The 15,616-nt window shown below is 43.8% G+C and overlaps 1 long non-coding RNA gene across 2 annotated transcripts; it reads right to left on the reverse strand.

Annotated features, from left to right (window-relative positions):
• Nucleotides 1-11,984: 11,984 nt before the first annotated feature.
• On the reverse strand, nt 11,985-13,750 carry LOC117901419. 2 transcript variants are annotated; one of them, XR_004649318.1, is made up of 3 exons: nt 13,556-13,750; nt 13,129-13,483; nt 11,985-12,149 (listed from the first exon to the last, which is right to left on the reverse strand). It is a non-coding gene; the product is annotated as an uncharacterized LOC117901419 (long non-coding RNA). The 2 variants fall into 2 exon arrangements; XR_004649317.1 differs by lacking the exon at nt 11,985-12,149 and adding an exon at nt 12,883-13,078.
• Nucleotides 13,751-15,616: the final 1,866 nt, after the last annotated feature.

Here is a 15,616-nt window from a genome sequence, read left to right on the forward strand (position 1 = left end):
TTAGATATCTAAGATAGTTATGTGGAAAAATAAGCCGCTACTTCTGACAAAGACTTTTCTTTTTATTTTTTTATACCTGTTTCAACTTTATTTAAGATCTGTCTTTCGCAGACAATTATTAAATTTCCTCTTTGGGTACTTGGCAATCTTATCTCAGTTATCTTATAATTATGTTATTATTAAGTTATTATGAATTATTTTGAAATGTGTAGCTGCTTCTGACAAAGATATTAACAAAAAATATCAGTTTTTTCAAATTCCTAAAAAAAAAAAGTTCTTTTATAGGAAAAAGAACATACATATGTAATTCATTAAAAAAATTTAATGCCACTATTCCATCAGAAAAATTAAGTTTGGTTCCTTGAGTAAAAAACAGGCATTTTGTGTAAGATATTAATTATGGTCCATTATGTTACATTACCTTAAATTTTTGTATGCTTCAAGTGATACGGATTAATAAGAGCCAGAGCCGTAAATACCGTTATCTGGATCAGGTCCTATCTGTAATATTCCATCAAGTCAATATTATCTCTTGAACTATATCTCTCCACGCCTTGACCATCAATGCTTAACAGCAACATAAATTGACAGGTTGCGAGAGGCGCGAGGCAGAACTGCTCGTCCCCCACGGACTCGTCACACAGGATACATAGTGGAGTGCGAAGAAGAGAAGTGGTTGGTGAGGGGTGGGGAGGAAAGGACTCTTCTCTCTCTCTCTGGTCTCCAAAATCTTATAAGTTGTTGATGTGGCTATTAATTAATGCGTCATGGAATGACACAACTCCGACGCTTTGGCTAGCACATTTATGAAGATGTATGTATGAATATGTACGTGAAGATGTATCCATGAGATACAGATAGTTCTTAGGAGGGTGTATGGGTAAAAGCATATTTATGGATTATGAGGGCATAAATCTCAGTTGAGTCCCAGAGTCCAGGCGCAGCAGAATGATGATGGAATATGCGTATTTTTTTAATTAGCCAACATTTATGAGGGTCGTTAGTGTACGCGTCCATGTATGTACATATGTATGTGTGTGGCCGAATCGAATGTGAAGGGACTGGGGCTGGGGTAACCATTGGGAATTATCTTGCAGACGTGCCACACAGGCTCCAAATGATTTATGCATTCGTTTAATTGAGAAGTTCGAAACAAGAAAGAAGAGAGAACGAGAGACGACTTTGATGGCCTGCGGCACACACACCGGCACACAAATCCTCAAAAGCTTTGCTTATAATCGCACCTGAGCGATTGCAAAAAAAAATAGTTAGAGAGGAGATTTCTCTGCGCCCAAATCAAGGATGGAAAAATGCATAGCAATCGGAAGGCAAAAATTAATATTTGAGATGGGACGAGATAATTCCCACATAATTAGCAAAAGAAATCTCGAGTGATGATTTTCAATTATTATTGGCATTCGGACTCTGAGGGATTTTGCTGGGATGCTGCTGCTGGGCTGGGAAAACTTTTGGCGCATCTTAATTAATTCCTGTTTGATGGAAAACACTTTTACACAAATTGATGGGAAGGGGGAGAAAAACTTTTACCTGTCCGGACATTATCAGGGAGGAGGAATTTCGTCTTTCTTCTTCCTCTCGTGGGTTCTTGTCAACTTCAATGACCTGTCCCAGGTCCAGGACACTCTTTTCTGCTCTACTCTGCGCTCTCTATTGAAATCCATTTTGTCAACTTTTTACATTCGAACTTCTCCCCCTGAAGTGACTTCAATTTTTTCTCATAATCTCTGCTGCTTCCTCTCGCACACACACACACATTGAATTCGTCCTTTCAATCAAGTGGTCACCCCAGACGACGGAAGGGAAGGAGTAGAATCCAAAAACCCTTGCAACAATCGCACGTCTACGTCCACATCCGCGTTCAACTGTCAGTCAAGTAGCCGACGCCTTCGCCCACACGTCACACCCACTGCCTGGGCTACCGCCTGCCCGACTCCTGCCTGCCTGCTTGTCTTTCTGTCTGTCACTTCAGAACTTTACTTGTTGGAGTTCTCAGCCTCATCCTCCAACAGTCGTTGTTCTTGTCTCCGTCCTGCGGCATTCAGTATCGTCTCCTGCAAGTCTCACCAGCTGAAGTGGCAGTCGAAATCAACTCGCTTGAGAGACATTGATTGACTTTCTTAATAGACTTTACGTCTTGTCAAAATTAAAGGAGGCTTCCCCTCCAAAAGGATCTGCTACTGTTTTTTTCGGGGCCTCCTAAAATCCGTTGATAGATCAAATAAATAGATAAGAGATTAGTAGGCATGAAACCTTTAGGATTACATGAGTAAATGGCATACGAAGAGCTCAAATCTTGCATGGGTTTATGCACATTCAGAGACATTTTGTGACGTCGCTTCGTCCGGGGTATGCTCGCCGCGCCGGGTTCACAGAAATTTATTGGTTTCTGGATGTGGTAGCTGAAAGAGAGGTTTCCGTAAGCTCAATAATTAGGCGAGGATTAGGCGGTAAAAGTAGTGTCGTCTTTATTTGTCCTTGAGTTTACAAAGTATTGGATGTGGAGCCCTTCGGTGGGCCGGGCGGCGGTCTTCCTTCGGCTGGATGCGGCTACTCTGAGCGGAGATAGTGATGTCGAGGTGTTGGACACGCTCTAAGGAGAAGATTTGTTGCGGAGGTTGAACACACTCCGAGGAGAAGATTCGGTTGTGGAGGTTAAACACACTCCAAGGAGAAGATTTGGTTGCGGAGGTTGAACACACTCCGAGGAGAAGATTCGGTTGTGGAGGTTGAACACACTCCGAGGCGAAGATTCGGTTGCGGAGGTTGAACACACTCCGAGGAGAAGATTCGGTTGCGGAGGTTGAACACACTCCGAGAAGAAGATTCGGTTGCGGAGGTTGAACACACTCCGAGGAGAAGATTCGGTTGCGGAGGTTAAACACACCCGAAGAGACGAGTAGCAGAGTTGGAGCCCACTCTGGAGAAGATTCCGCGCTCGGAAAGGCTGGCACAGAGGTGGAGCACTCTCAGAGAGGATGATTCAGAGGTGGAGCACGCTCTGGTGGGGATTTTCGAGGTAGGAGCCCACTCTGGCGAGGATTCCGAGGGGCAGGGCGCGCTCGGAAAGGCTGGCACAGAGGTGGAGCACTCTCGGAGAGGAGGATTCAGAGGTGGAGCACGCTCTGGTGGGGATTTTCGAGGTAGAAGTACACTCGGGGAGGAGGATTCAGAGGTGGAGCACGCTCTGGTGGGGATTTTCGAGGTAGAAGTACACTCGAAGAGGAAGATTCAGAGGTTGAACACGCTGTGAAGGTATGTATAGCAGGCCGCTCGGCAAAGTAGAATACTTTGTCGTTAGCACCGCTTAGCAAAATTGGGAGGTTAGTCCCAGGCTATCCGATGTGGACTGCCAGGCTAGCCCAGACGGACTGCCCCGATTCGATCCGGCGATCCTCCTTATATTGCCGGCGATCAGCTGTTGGAATTCGGGACTATGGGTTCGCACTAACGCGTTCTGGGCCCGGCTGTTTAGTGTGGCCGTTCGTCCGCGGTTGGATTGGCGCGCGCGCCTCTTTTGTTTGAATTTGAATGTGTAATTAGATGTGAGCTATATTTAAATATAGCTTGTGACGCCTGCGCTTTGTGTTGCGGCGCTGGGCGTCACACTCCCCCCTCCTCTTCTAGGGGAGCGCGGTCAGTGGGGTTATCTGTTTTCCGTTGTTGACTATTGGCTCGTTTGACTGATCGGTACTGTCGGCTTCGGTATGTTGTTGTCATCCGCTGGTTCCATTTTGTTTGAACTCACCCGAAGAGCGCAGGGTATCAAAGGTGGTAAACTGCGCGAGGTACGCGGGATAACCCGTCCGCCACTGCATTCAGCTTTCCTTTTCTGCACCTGATTTCGAACGTGAAAGGCTGTAGCCCCAACGTCCATCTGGCACTCTTCCTGATGGGCTTTTTATGGGGTTCAGCCGTTTCAGTACTAGGTGGTCCGCAGCTACCAACTGGGGTTGGCTGGTTCCCATGATGATTCGCTTTCGAGAGTCAGCCTTCCGCTTCCAGCTTCTCGAGTCTGTCCAGGACCTGTTTTGTCCGATCCGTCCTCTCTGTAGTTATTTCCTTCGGCTTTACACTCCTTCCGTTTTATCCACCCTTTCGCCATCTTGACCATACTTAGGATTCCAATCTCTATGCTACCACAACCTGCTCGGGCGCCACTGTGACGTCGCTTCGTCCGGGGTATGCTCGCCGCGCCGGGTTCAGAGAAATTTATTGGTTTCTGGATGTGGTAGCTGAAAGAGAGGTTTCCGTAAGCTCAATAATTAGGCGAGGATTAGGCGGTAAAAGTAGTGTCGTCTTTATTTGTCCTTGAGTTTACAAAGTATTGGATGTGGAGCCCTTCGGTGGGCCGGGCGGCGGTCTTCCTTCGGCTGGATGCGGCTACTCTGAGCGGAGATAGTGATGTCGAGGTGTTGGACACGCTCTAAGGAGAAGATTTGTTGCGGAGGTTGAACACACTCCGAGGAGAAGATTCGGTTGTGGAGGTTAAACACACTCCAAGGAGAAGATTTGGTTGCGGAGGTTGAACACACTCCGAGGAGAAGATTCGGTTGTGGAGGTTGAACACACTCCGAGGCGAAGATTCGGTTGCGGAGGTTGAACACACTCCGAGGAGAAGATTCGGTTGCGGAGGTTGAACACACTCCGAGAAGAAGATTCGGTTGCGGAGGTTGAACACACTCCGAGGAGAAGATTCGGTTGCGGAGGTTAAACACACTCCGAAGAGACGAGTAGCAGAGTTGGAGCCCACTCTGGAGAAGATTCCGCGCTCGGAAAGGCTGGCACAGAGGTGGAGCACTCTCAGAGAGGATGATTCAGAGGTGGAGCACGCTCTGGTGGGGATTTTCGAGGTAGGAGCCCACTCTGGCGAGGATTCCGAGGGGCAGGGCGCGCTCGGAAAGGCTGGCACAGAGGTGGAGCACTCTCGGAGAGGAGGATTCAGAGGTGGAGCACGCTCTGGTGGGGATTTTCGAGGTAGAAGTACACTCGGGGAGGAGGATTCAGAGGTGGAGCACGCTCTGGTGGGGATTTTCGAGGTAGAAGTACACTCGAAGAGGAAGATTCAGAGGTTGAACACGCTGTGAAGGTATGTATAGCAGGCCGCTCGGCAAAGTAGAATACTTTGTCGTTAGCACCGCTTAGCAAAATTGGGAGGTTAGTCCCAGGCTATCCGATGTGGACTGCCAGGCTAGCCCAGACGGACTGCCCCGATTCGATCCGGCGATCCTCCTTATATTGCCGGCGATCAGCTGTTGGAATTCGGGACTATGGGTTCGCACTAACGCGTTCTGGGCCCGGCTGTTTAGTGTGGCCGTTCGTCCGCGGTTGGATTGGCGCGCGCGCCTCTTTTGTTTGAATTTGAATGTGTAATTAGATGTGAGCTATATTTAAATATAGCTTGTGACGCCTGCGCTTTGTGTTGCGGCGCTGGGCGTCACAATTTTATGGAAGAGAACCTGTGGAAAGTGTGTTCAATTGGTTTTATTTAAACGTAAAAATCTACGCTAAATTGTGCTTAACAATTATATTAACAGATGCAGAAGTAGCTTCTTAGCAGGCAGAAACCCAGCGCTCCTCCAGCCCTAGCCGACGAGAGGTACTGCTGTATGACCCATTTTAATGTTATTTTTAATGGAAGGATAATTTTAAACTTTTAAACTTCAGCTTCTCCTTGAATACCTTTTTGGGACAACAACAACATGTTTAACATATTCCTATATGAATTCCTAACGCGATTTCCCACAGCGATATAGTTGCAATGTTGTTCAATGGAAAACCATATTCATGTGGCTGTCTTGTGTTGAATTGCTTTGTAGATTTGCCTTTTGCATCAACAAATCACATTATTTGCAGCGTGAGACATTCGTCATGTCTGGCGTTTCGACATGGCCAAGCTCTAGGCCCCCAGTACAGCCCCGTGTTGTCCTTTGCTGTTGCTGTTGGACCCCGTCAGCCCGCGTGTCGGCCACAGTCACAGCCATCCGTCATGACTGGTGACGTTGGCGTCCTCGGTGTAGTCTCATCGTCATCGTTGTTCAATGCATGAAATCGAGTGCACTGGCATCGGATTTGAACAGTTTGATGGATCAACTTGCGCACGTCCTCGTCATAACTCACACAACACTTTCCCAGCCAACCATCCATCCATTTCTTTCGGTTCAGATATGGCCCTCGACGTGCCCGTTGTTGGCCAAGGCCTGGACTCTCCTCTCTCGCCTCGTTTTCCTCTTCGCCCGACGATGTTTTGACGTTTGACGTGAGAGCACGTTTGATGGAAGATCTGTCAGGCCGGGAGCATAGAGCCTTGTTCCAATTCGCTTGCAGCTTTATCCTGTCTGTTTCAATGTTGGCCAATTTGCAAACTGAATGATTGTCGGTTCTTTTGTTCTCAGTCTCAGTTCTCAATCTTCCGCACGCTTCACTGTGCGGCATCTCTTCTCATTTTTTTTAGATACGATACCACCTGATTTATTGGCAATAAATAAAATTGAAGTGTCATAATTCAAAGAGCGTAAAGCGGTCTTCTGGCAGTTATCGACTCAGGACGCTTGTAATTGAGTTTCAGGTCGTAGGTGTTAGGGAATTTACAGGAGTTTTAAAAGGAGCAAAACTGATCTTTTGCGTTGTAAATGTGTGAAATATGAGGTGTTTTATTTTATTAAAATAACCCTTGGGATTTTTTATAGTTTAGGATTCAGTTTCAGGTGTGTAACTCGTAGTTTTATATGTTTCCAGTATACCATGGTATTTTCTAACATTTAATTAATCCTTTTTTATGTAAAACTAGCTGACCCGGCGAACTTCGCACCGCCTAACAGTCAATGAATGTCGTGTTACTTTTTAGCTGAACTAATTTAGGCTTTGATGAACGTAAAACAATGATACAAAATAATATGTTTATATAGATAGAAACAAAAAAAGTGCCAACTTGATAGCGCGTGATTTCATCGTTGGTATTGGATGTTTGGATACCAAAAACTGCCATGTCGCTCCCTTTCGTGACATATTTGCAAATGTACATATGTAATTGACTTGACCGAATTGCAATCACTTGGCATGCGCTCTAAAGCAGTCTTGAACAGCCTGACCAATGCATGATGTTCATGAAGCATTTGATGCAGATCTTGGAGAATTGCTCTCTTCGTAGCTGTGTTGATCCCTTGACGCCTGTCAAGTTGTTCTTCCATATTGCCTATGAAGTATATTTGCAAGAATTTATGCTGTGCATCTTCTATATGTTGCAATGATCCAATGCGATGGTAATAGGATTTTCATTCAAGCACTTTGTGGTAAACGACATTCTTTGTTTTTTGGTCAGGCGCAAGAATAAAATAAAGCGGATGGTTTGCGGACACGTGAGCATGCCACGTACTATTGACCATGAGAAAAACATGCATTTTCTAGATTGAGGCCACAAATGGTCAAGGATTGGCCCTGTGATTTGTTGATCGTCATGGCGAAGGCATGCAATTTCAGATAATTGACTCGCGATATTCCATTGCCTAATTGCATTACGGCTTCGCTGGGAAAGATTGGATCTTCTACGAGGCGGCATTGTTATTAAAATGATTAATACAAAATAAAACAAATAAATAAAACAAATATTAAATATGATTAAACAAATAAAAATGAACAACAAATGAACAAATGAACTTTTTAGTCAAATTTCTGAACACACACATGATGTCTTCAGAAAGAAATAAAGTTTTGGCTTTAAGGCCGCAACAAACAGGCCAAAGGTTGTTTTTTTAAGATGTTTTCTGTTACTCGCGACGAAAACAAATCCAACAAATGAAAAACCATGGCAATCGGTCCAGCCGTTCTCGAGTTATAATTGTTGCACAAAAAACGACTTTCTTTTATATGTACATATATATATATTATTATTTTTATAAATAATATTTTCTTCCTTTTAAAAGCGTTTAATGCTGTTATTTGTCTACCTTTTTAAGGATTTATTTCTGATATTTTAAGTATTTACTTATGGTTTTATCTTATTTTTTGGTTTTTCCTGCACAAAATTTAATTAATCAAACAAAACAAGGTTATGACTTACAAGTTTTGGGTGGTATTAATGAAATTAGTGCTTGGATTAGCGACAGGAATGCAAGCACGACCAACAGTAAATTTTCGATAAATTTTTGTGTCATAATAAACTATGCGATTTTAGGCTTGCAGATCGAACTATACGATTATATTAATCACGGCTGTGGTTTAAACTGTGAGTTTTTTAAATACTTTCGGGGAAACAGGGACTTTACATAATGAGGCATTGAAAGAAACTTCTTTAATCGAAACTTGTTTATGGTTTTGTTTGGTTCAAAAAGATCAGGACTTAAATGTAGTCCATTAGATATATTGTTGTACCATATTTCTGTCTGGCTGTCTATCCGTCTTGTTAGACGCATCGTTTTCAGATAACTTTAGAGCAGGGCTCGGCATGGCCCTATCCCTGGGGTGCGGAAAAATGCGCTGCTGCTGCGCTGCCCTCACGTACACGCGTACTACAGTGATTCGTACCAATACCAATGTTCCGTTTTGCGTGCGTCTTCACACACAAACGCAAAAACGTCTCGTTAATTGTATGGGTGCCGAGCCCTGCTTTAGAGCTAGAGTCACAAAAGTTTGTGTAAAGACACATGTGTAATCACACTGAATCAATTTTTTTTCAAAATTTCGCCCCGGCCCCTTTCGGTCCCGCATTGGTCCAAAATCTGCAACTCAAAATGCAACTCCGTGGGGAATGACAATATCTATAAGATCACCGAATTGGGATTAGATCCAGTCTTTATTATAGCCAGAATGAAGAAATTAATTTGCAGTGGTTACCCAACCCCTTCCAGAAGCTTTGTTTGTGCTTGTTTATTGTTGCTCATTATTTCTCGCTCGCACCCTCTGCCTCATGCAGTGTGCGTCACCATGGGAGGGTGGCGAGCTGAAAGGGCTTGTTGGTGGGATAAGTGATGTAAATATAGATGACAGATGTAGAAAAAATGTAAATTCTAAAAATTCGAAAAAAAAAAAAACTAAGGTACAGATATACTGACTGAGTAACAGAGTTTTTAAAATCGAAATTTTCTTAAAAATAACGCTCAAATGGGAAGCTAAAATCACAAAGTGCATCAATCCGCTTTTTAGAAAAACAAAGTTCTTTACAACAAGATCTTAGTTATGTGACAAACATCAAACCGCAACCTCTGAGAACACCTTAAAAAAGAGAAGAACTTGAGAGACGCCTCTTACGCATCACAACTTTTATACCCGGAACTCAGTATAACATCACGGATCGGTGGTCTGATAGATATGGTTATTCCCTACAGGAAGGTACATTCCCTTCAAAACTGTGGCTGTGGGGATTTTCGCACTTTGTGGTGGCAGAAGGGGGCGGGACTCATTTTTTAAATAAACTTGTAACAGTGTGATCACAAAGAAGCCTGGATCTTGGTTGCCCTATCTCTAATGGTCTCTGAGTACTAGGCGCTCATAATTACGGACGGACTGACAGACGAACGGACGGACAGACTGACGGACAGGCAGACATGGCTTAATCGACTCGGCTATTGATGCTGACTAAGAATATATATACTTTATGGGGTCGGAAACGTTTCCTTCTGTGCGTTACAAACATCCGTTATTACCGGGTATAAAAATCAGCTATTATAGAGTATTTTGTTGAAGGAACAATTACTCCCATAAGCTACAGATAGGTCTGAGAGTTGGGACACTCATTAATTATTGCAGTTCGTTGGGGATTTTATTGATGACGATAAGTGTGTCCGCTGGCTGTCTTCTCTGTGGGTCGGTGCCACAGGACGTATGTCGGGTCGGTGCCAGTTCGAGATACCCTTTTGATTGATTGATGACGAATCGGGCGTCGTAATTCATGTTGAGAGGCAAATAAGTAGAAAGAAATTATATCGCAATAGTCTGCCGTGTGGCAGAAGAGGCCACGCAAACGTCACCCGGTCGCAAGAGGGGCAGAGGTGGGGAGGGGAAACTCAGCAGGAAAAAAACTAAAGGAAAAGCCCAACAAAGAATCTTAGAAAAAGAAGAAAAAGTTGAGGAAAAATTGTTTTTCCAGCAGTTTGTCGGTTTCGGTTTTTGGAGTTGAATTTCTTCTTCCTTCTTGGCGAGGCACAAAACCTCTGAATAGCGATTTTTACACATTTTTTACACACACATGCAGAGATACTTTATGTGTGTGCGTGTGCTGGGGGAGGGGCTTTGGTAGGCAGCAGCCAGGGGACCGAGAGAGCGTCTGCGTGCCGTCTGCTGCCTCAAATGTTGCCTTGCCTCAGCTTTTGGTATTCGCCTTTCCCCTCAGAGTTCAAGAGCGCCTCGCCACGCCTCGCCATGCCAGTGCCCCAGCCGAAACCTATACGACCTTCCACAACCCCCACCCACCCCACCCAAAATGGCACACGTTCCATTCATCGAACCCAATGGCAACTTGTTGATTTTTTGGTATGAATTTCACATGCAAAAACCCAACCAATTTCGCCCTTCATTGGCGTTCGGTTTCCTTTTCTCTTGCTTTCTCCGTCTCTCTCTTTCTCTTTCTCTGTTTCGCTGTGTTTGTTTTCTGTGGCTTTTATTTCATTTCCCTTTTTCCCCCCATTTTCAAGCGAACTAGGCTGTGCTCCACGGAAATCAATAATCGATTTTGTTGTAATGGCTGTGGCTTTTTGTGTGCCTTTTTTTTTGTTGGTTGCCTTGGCTCTTCGCTTCTTTAAAGCAGAGTTGGAAATTCCTTTTGGCTCTTATTCCGCTTGGCTTAGGGGTTTTTTCGTTAAAGAGTTTAAGAGCACGAATGTGTGCGAATTTCCTTGTGGTTAAATGGCTTAATGCGTTTTTGTGTGTGGTTTTTTCCATGAGGGGCTCGTTCTTTAAAATGTGAGGAGTATGTACTAGCAGGGAGTTTCGAGTACATTTTGAGTCTTGTGGGGCAATAAATATGTGATAGTAAGGAAAAGGCCAAAGGGGTAAAGGCCTGAAGGCTCATTCATGTGGCGCTTCTTGCAGCAGTTAGTTGGTTGGACCAGAAACTTACCTTACAAGCTTCCTTTGTAGAACCTCTTATAGCTAAAAATATCTTTCCTTAAGAACCTATGAAATATACCTTTGAATATATCTCGGTAAACTCTTTCGCTCCACACCTCAAAGCAGTCAAAGCTCAAGCCATTCATTTAGCTACTAGTTGCCATAATAGAGTCATGATTTCAATCCCATTTTGACAATCCAATTACACATTTAGCAAGCTCGTGGCTGTGGCTGCTGTGTCTGCCTTCCACACAAAAGGTAAAGTGCAAGTTGCAAGAGCAGCCGTGTAAATGCGTGGGCCTCGTGATTACTGCTAACGATAGCAGCGGATGCCTGTCTGTCTGTTATGTGGCATGGCCCCCTGGGGTTAATTGTGCTTCGCTTCGATTCGATTGCTGGCTTCTCGATTAAGCGATCAGCAGTATCCAGCAGTATCCCCGCGATCCGATCCACCTCCTCACGCTAAACAGTTGATGGACGCTCTTAAGGCATATTTAGATCAAGAAAAGAAGCGAAGACCTTTTCGTGATTTATGGATTTATTAGGCATAAATCAGCGGAGGAGCAGGAGGAGGGTCAATGGCAAATGTAGCATAAAGTGGCGTCGCAGCCGTTTACACTTGGCAGCAAGTGTCAGGCGGCATTAGGAGATGTCGGTCCGTAGGTTGGTGTCCTCTACCGAAAGCGAAAGGTAATTCAAAACCAAACAAATCGTAAGGCACTGATAATCCCATTTGTTTGTTGCCCAAAAATTGTATTAGGTAGCACATAAATTCCATTTCGCTAATCGGAAATTAATAAATGTCAGCCGCTTGAAGAGGACTCCACCTCGAAGCGGAGTCTCCTTGCAGCTTAAGCGCTTCACTCTTCGCTTTCGTTGGCCTTTCTTTATTATTTTGCTTGGCTTTATTCAATTTTTGTTTTGTTCTTTGGTTAATTGGCTCTTTAATTGGGTGTAGTCTGCGTTCAGTTTGGCGTGAAGTGTCCGAGGGAATTACTTGAGCCGTTGTCTCAATTGATGAACGAGCAGCGCACAATAAATTATGGCATGTGGATCGAGTTTCAACGCATGAAGACAGAGACAAATGTCTAAGAAGATCGAAGAAGAAATTTACAAAGAATGGAAAAGAAGATGTTGGGTTAAAGAAGATTTTGCAAAGAGGTTTTAGGCGGGCTTATGAGTATTTGTTAGTGTATGTTTAGATAATAAAAGTGAAGCCAATGGTCTAAAATAGCTCAAATCGTGATTCCATAAAGTGCAATTTTAATGATACAAATAGTTTAAAAATTTCAGAACCAAAAGTTTCTGCTATAACTTCTGTTATTCCCCACAAAACTTCGTACAATTTGACATAAACTCACAGGAAGAGCCCCCTACTACAACAACTCCATGAAACAGACTCTTACCCACCCATGGAACATGGATCTCACGCCCACCAGACAACATTAACCTCAATCTGCATTGCAGCCAGAAAGCAGGGAGGAGGAGGAGCTGAACCTGTCCTGTGTCCTCGATTGTCCTGCATTGTTAATGTCTTCGTTTAGCATTTAATTTTGCTGTGGTCGTTGGCTCCTCGTTTTTCCCCAGGACCCAGAAGGACCTGCTTCAATGCGTGCGTGGACCACCACGTGACGAATTGGCTGGAATGCACAGAGAGAGAGAGACGAGACGAAGGATTCCACGCACAAACACTTCGCAGCCCACCACACACCCTCGATCCCATGGAGCCCCTGCCCAAATCATAATTCATCCGGATAGCAACACCAAACGAGGAGGTTCCTGTTTTCTGTTTGCAGTTTTACTGCTGGCAGGGAAGACTGAAGGGAACTGCCGTTGGTGACGTTTTGACACCATTTTCGGTGCGGCGATGATATGGCATTCATCTTGACAGGCATAACTGCCTCTGATGCCTGCCTGCCACACCAAGCGTGTGTTTGTGCCCCACCAGCAGCATGATGATGATGATGAAGTCCAAAGTCCGAATGTCCTTTCATCTGTGGAGTGTGTGGAGCGAGTTCTGTGTGTGTGTGTGTTATGCTGTGTTCGTGATGCATTTACGTCACTTACTTGAATGTTGCAACGCATTTTCGGTCACCCAAAACACAGACACACACGCAGAGACACAGAGATACACACACACTGGGAGGCAAGGACGTGCAGAGAGACACTGGACACATGTTGCATACAGCGTTCTGCTGTGTTCCGTCCTGCTGGTTTGCGAAAACCAAAAAATGTCCTTGACACTTAATTCACGATGCATTAATGTGAACTGAAACTGAATGAAGTTGTTTACCCAACGTCCTGTCCCCAATGCTGTGCCACAGTGGGGCAATGTGGCCATAAAATTACGATTTTGATTTTTTAAGCAAAGAAATTGTTTTTCAACTTGGGACATAATGGAAATTTGTGTGCATTTTTTAAGCTGTAAAAGGAAAGAAATATATTCTATAATTGTGCATAAAGTTTTAAATATTTTCATGTATTTTAATCCCACCTGTATTTTCATTTAATGGATCCATCTATAGTTCTAATGAACTTGATAACGTTGGCTATATTCACGCCTGCCCAGCCTTTCTTGGGCTTGCAACCAAAGACAACAGTGCTACGGACTATAACTATTCTGGAGCTTCTCATTATCGAAATACTTGTACAGAAAAACAGTAAAGCTATTAAATGTATGGATAATAAATGGAACTATTGTAAGTTGAAGTTTTAAGTATCAAATGATGTCAAATTTGATTAAAACATCACGACAAACCTGCCAAGAAAATTATATTCCAAAGGTTCCCATTTATTCTGTAACTTGAAATCCATAAAAATCTACCTTGTTTTACTGTTTCGCTGGTGTCAAGCGCTTGTGCTTCAAAAATAGTATACTGAAAAGTTTTAGCCTCGAAAACACTTTTCTACCCAACAGCAAATGATCTGCACTCCGCCTAACCCCATGTTATAACAACACTTATACCCCTCAGTCACACTATGTACCAGAGTCCCCTGTCCCCTCCTGTCCTGCCTGCCTGCCATCAGCATCATCATTCTGACCAAAGTGAAATGCAGCAGGCAACACATTGCATTCCCATACTCCAGGCACCATTCCCATTCCTGTGGACATGCCGAAAAATGTTCGTAAATTACTCGACAATGTGGAGTGGAGATGGTGATTGGAGATGAAGGGACGCTCAGTGGCAGCAGCAGGAGGATGCAGAAGGACACTGCTGCAAATATACACATCAACAGCAGCAGCAGCAGACCAACAACAACCAGTAGCCAGAACTAGAGGAAACAACTAGAACAACGCTCATCTCATCGCTCATGTTGGTGATGATGCATTTTGCGGTCTGTCACACAAAATGCAATTTGACGGAGCTGTGTGCAAAAACTGTTTTTCAAGCTATCAACCAATTTGGCCACGGCTGCACGCCAGGCCACTGCTACGGCTACTGCCACTGCCACTCCTCCCTCCTTCTAAACCCCCTGCTCTTCGTGGCCCTGTACAGAGCAGTCTCTGACTGCCATATCACTGACTGGTCCGGGGAGGAAATAAATTCCATGAGACGACAATGCTGGTGGGCAGAGAACGCATCGCAGAACCGCATCCTCGTAGGTGAGGTCCTGTTTGCCGCTGGCCGTTTGCCCACTGGCCTGCTGACGCTGCGCTGCACGCACCCACTAAATACTTTTTGGGGGTTTCTCTTTTGTGAGAGAAAGAGAGAGTATGCGCTATTTTGGAAGCAGTTTGTGTAGTTTTTCGATAGTTATTTTAAAGATTACTCGGAAGAAGAAATTAAAGCCAGATATGCTGAAATACAGAACAAGTATCTCAAGGAGGGATGGAAAATTCTGTCAACGGATGCAACAGTTGTGCATGACACGGTTGGTATAGGCATTGTAGAATTACCTGACAATAAAATGTACAAATATAAGATAGAATCTAATCTCTCATCAGTAGGTGCGGAGTTAATAGGAATTAAGAAGGCTAATGAGTTATGTTCTAACAAAAAATATAAAAAAGCTGTGATTTTTTGCGATGGGTCGGGAGCAATTAGGTTAATCAATCATAAGCAAACAGACTCTTACATAGTTAGTGATATACATAATATAATAAGTAGAGCTGAGGTACAACAATTTGATATTATTTGGGTACCTGGACACAAAGGAGTTGGGATTAACGAAAAAGCAAAAAGGGCTATTACAGATGGAGAAACAATTTATTCCAAGTTTAGTATTAAAGAAGCTCTTAGGGAAACAAAGAACAATATATTTAATATGTGGAATGAGGACTATAAGCTTCAATGTAGAAATAAGGGCACGATTCTAGTCGAGTATTTCCCAGAAATACCCAAAAAACCGTGGCACTACAATTGCAAATGGAAGGCCAAAAGTATTAAAATGATAAACAGACTAATGACTGGACACACATACGACAAACCCTTTTTGTTCAAGATCAAAGCTGCAGACTCGGATAGTTGTGATCTATGCAAAGTTACAGAAAATGCTGAACACTTGATTTTTAAATGCCAACGGTTCACAAACCTCAGGGGAAAGTTTCGTATTT

Source organism: Drosophila subobscura, chromosome U (assembly GCF_008121235.1).
Source record: "Drosophila subobscura isolate 14011-0131.10 chromosome U, UCBerk_Dsub_1.0, whole genome shotgun sequence".
Classification (NCBI taxonomy): domain Eukaryota; kingdom Metazoa; phylum Arthropoda; class Insecta; order Diptera; family Drosophilidae; genus Drosophila; species Drosophila subobscura.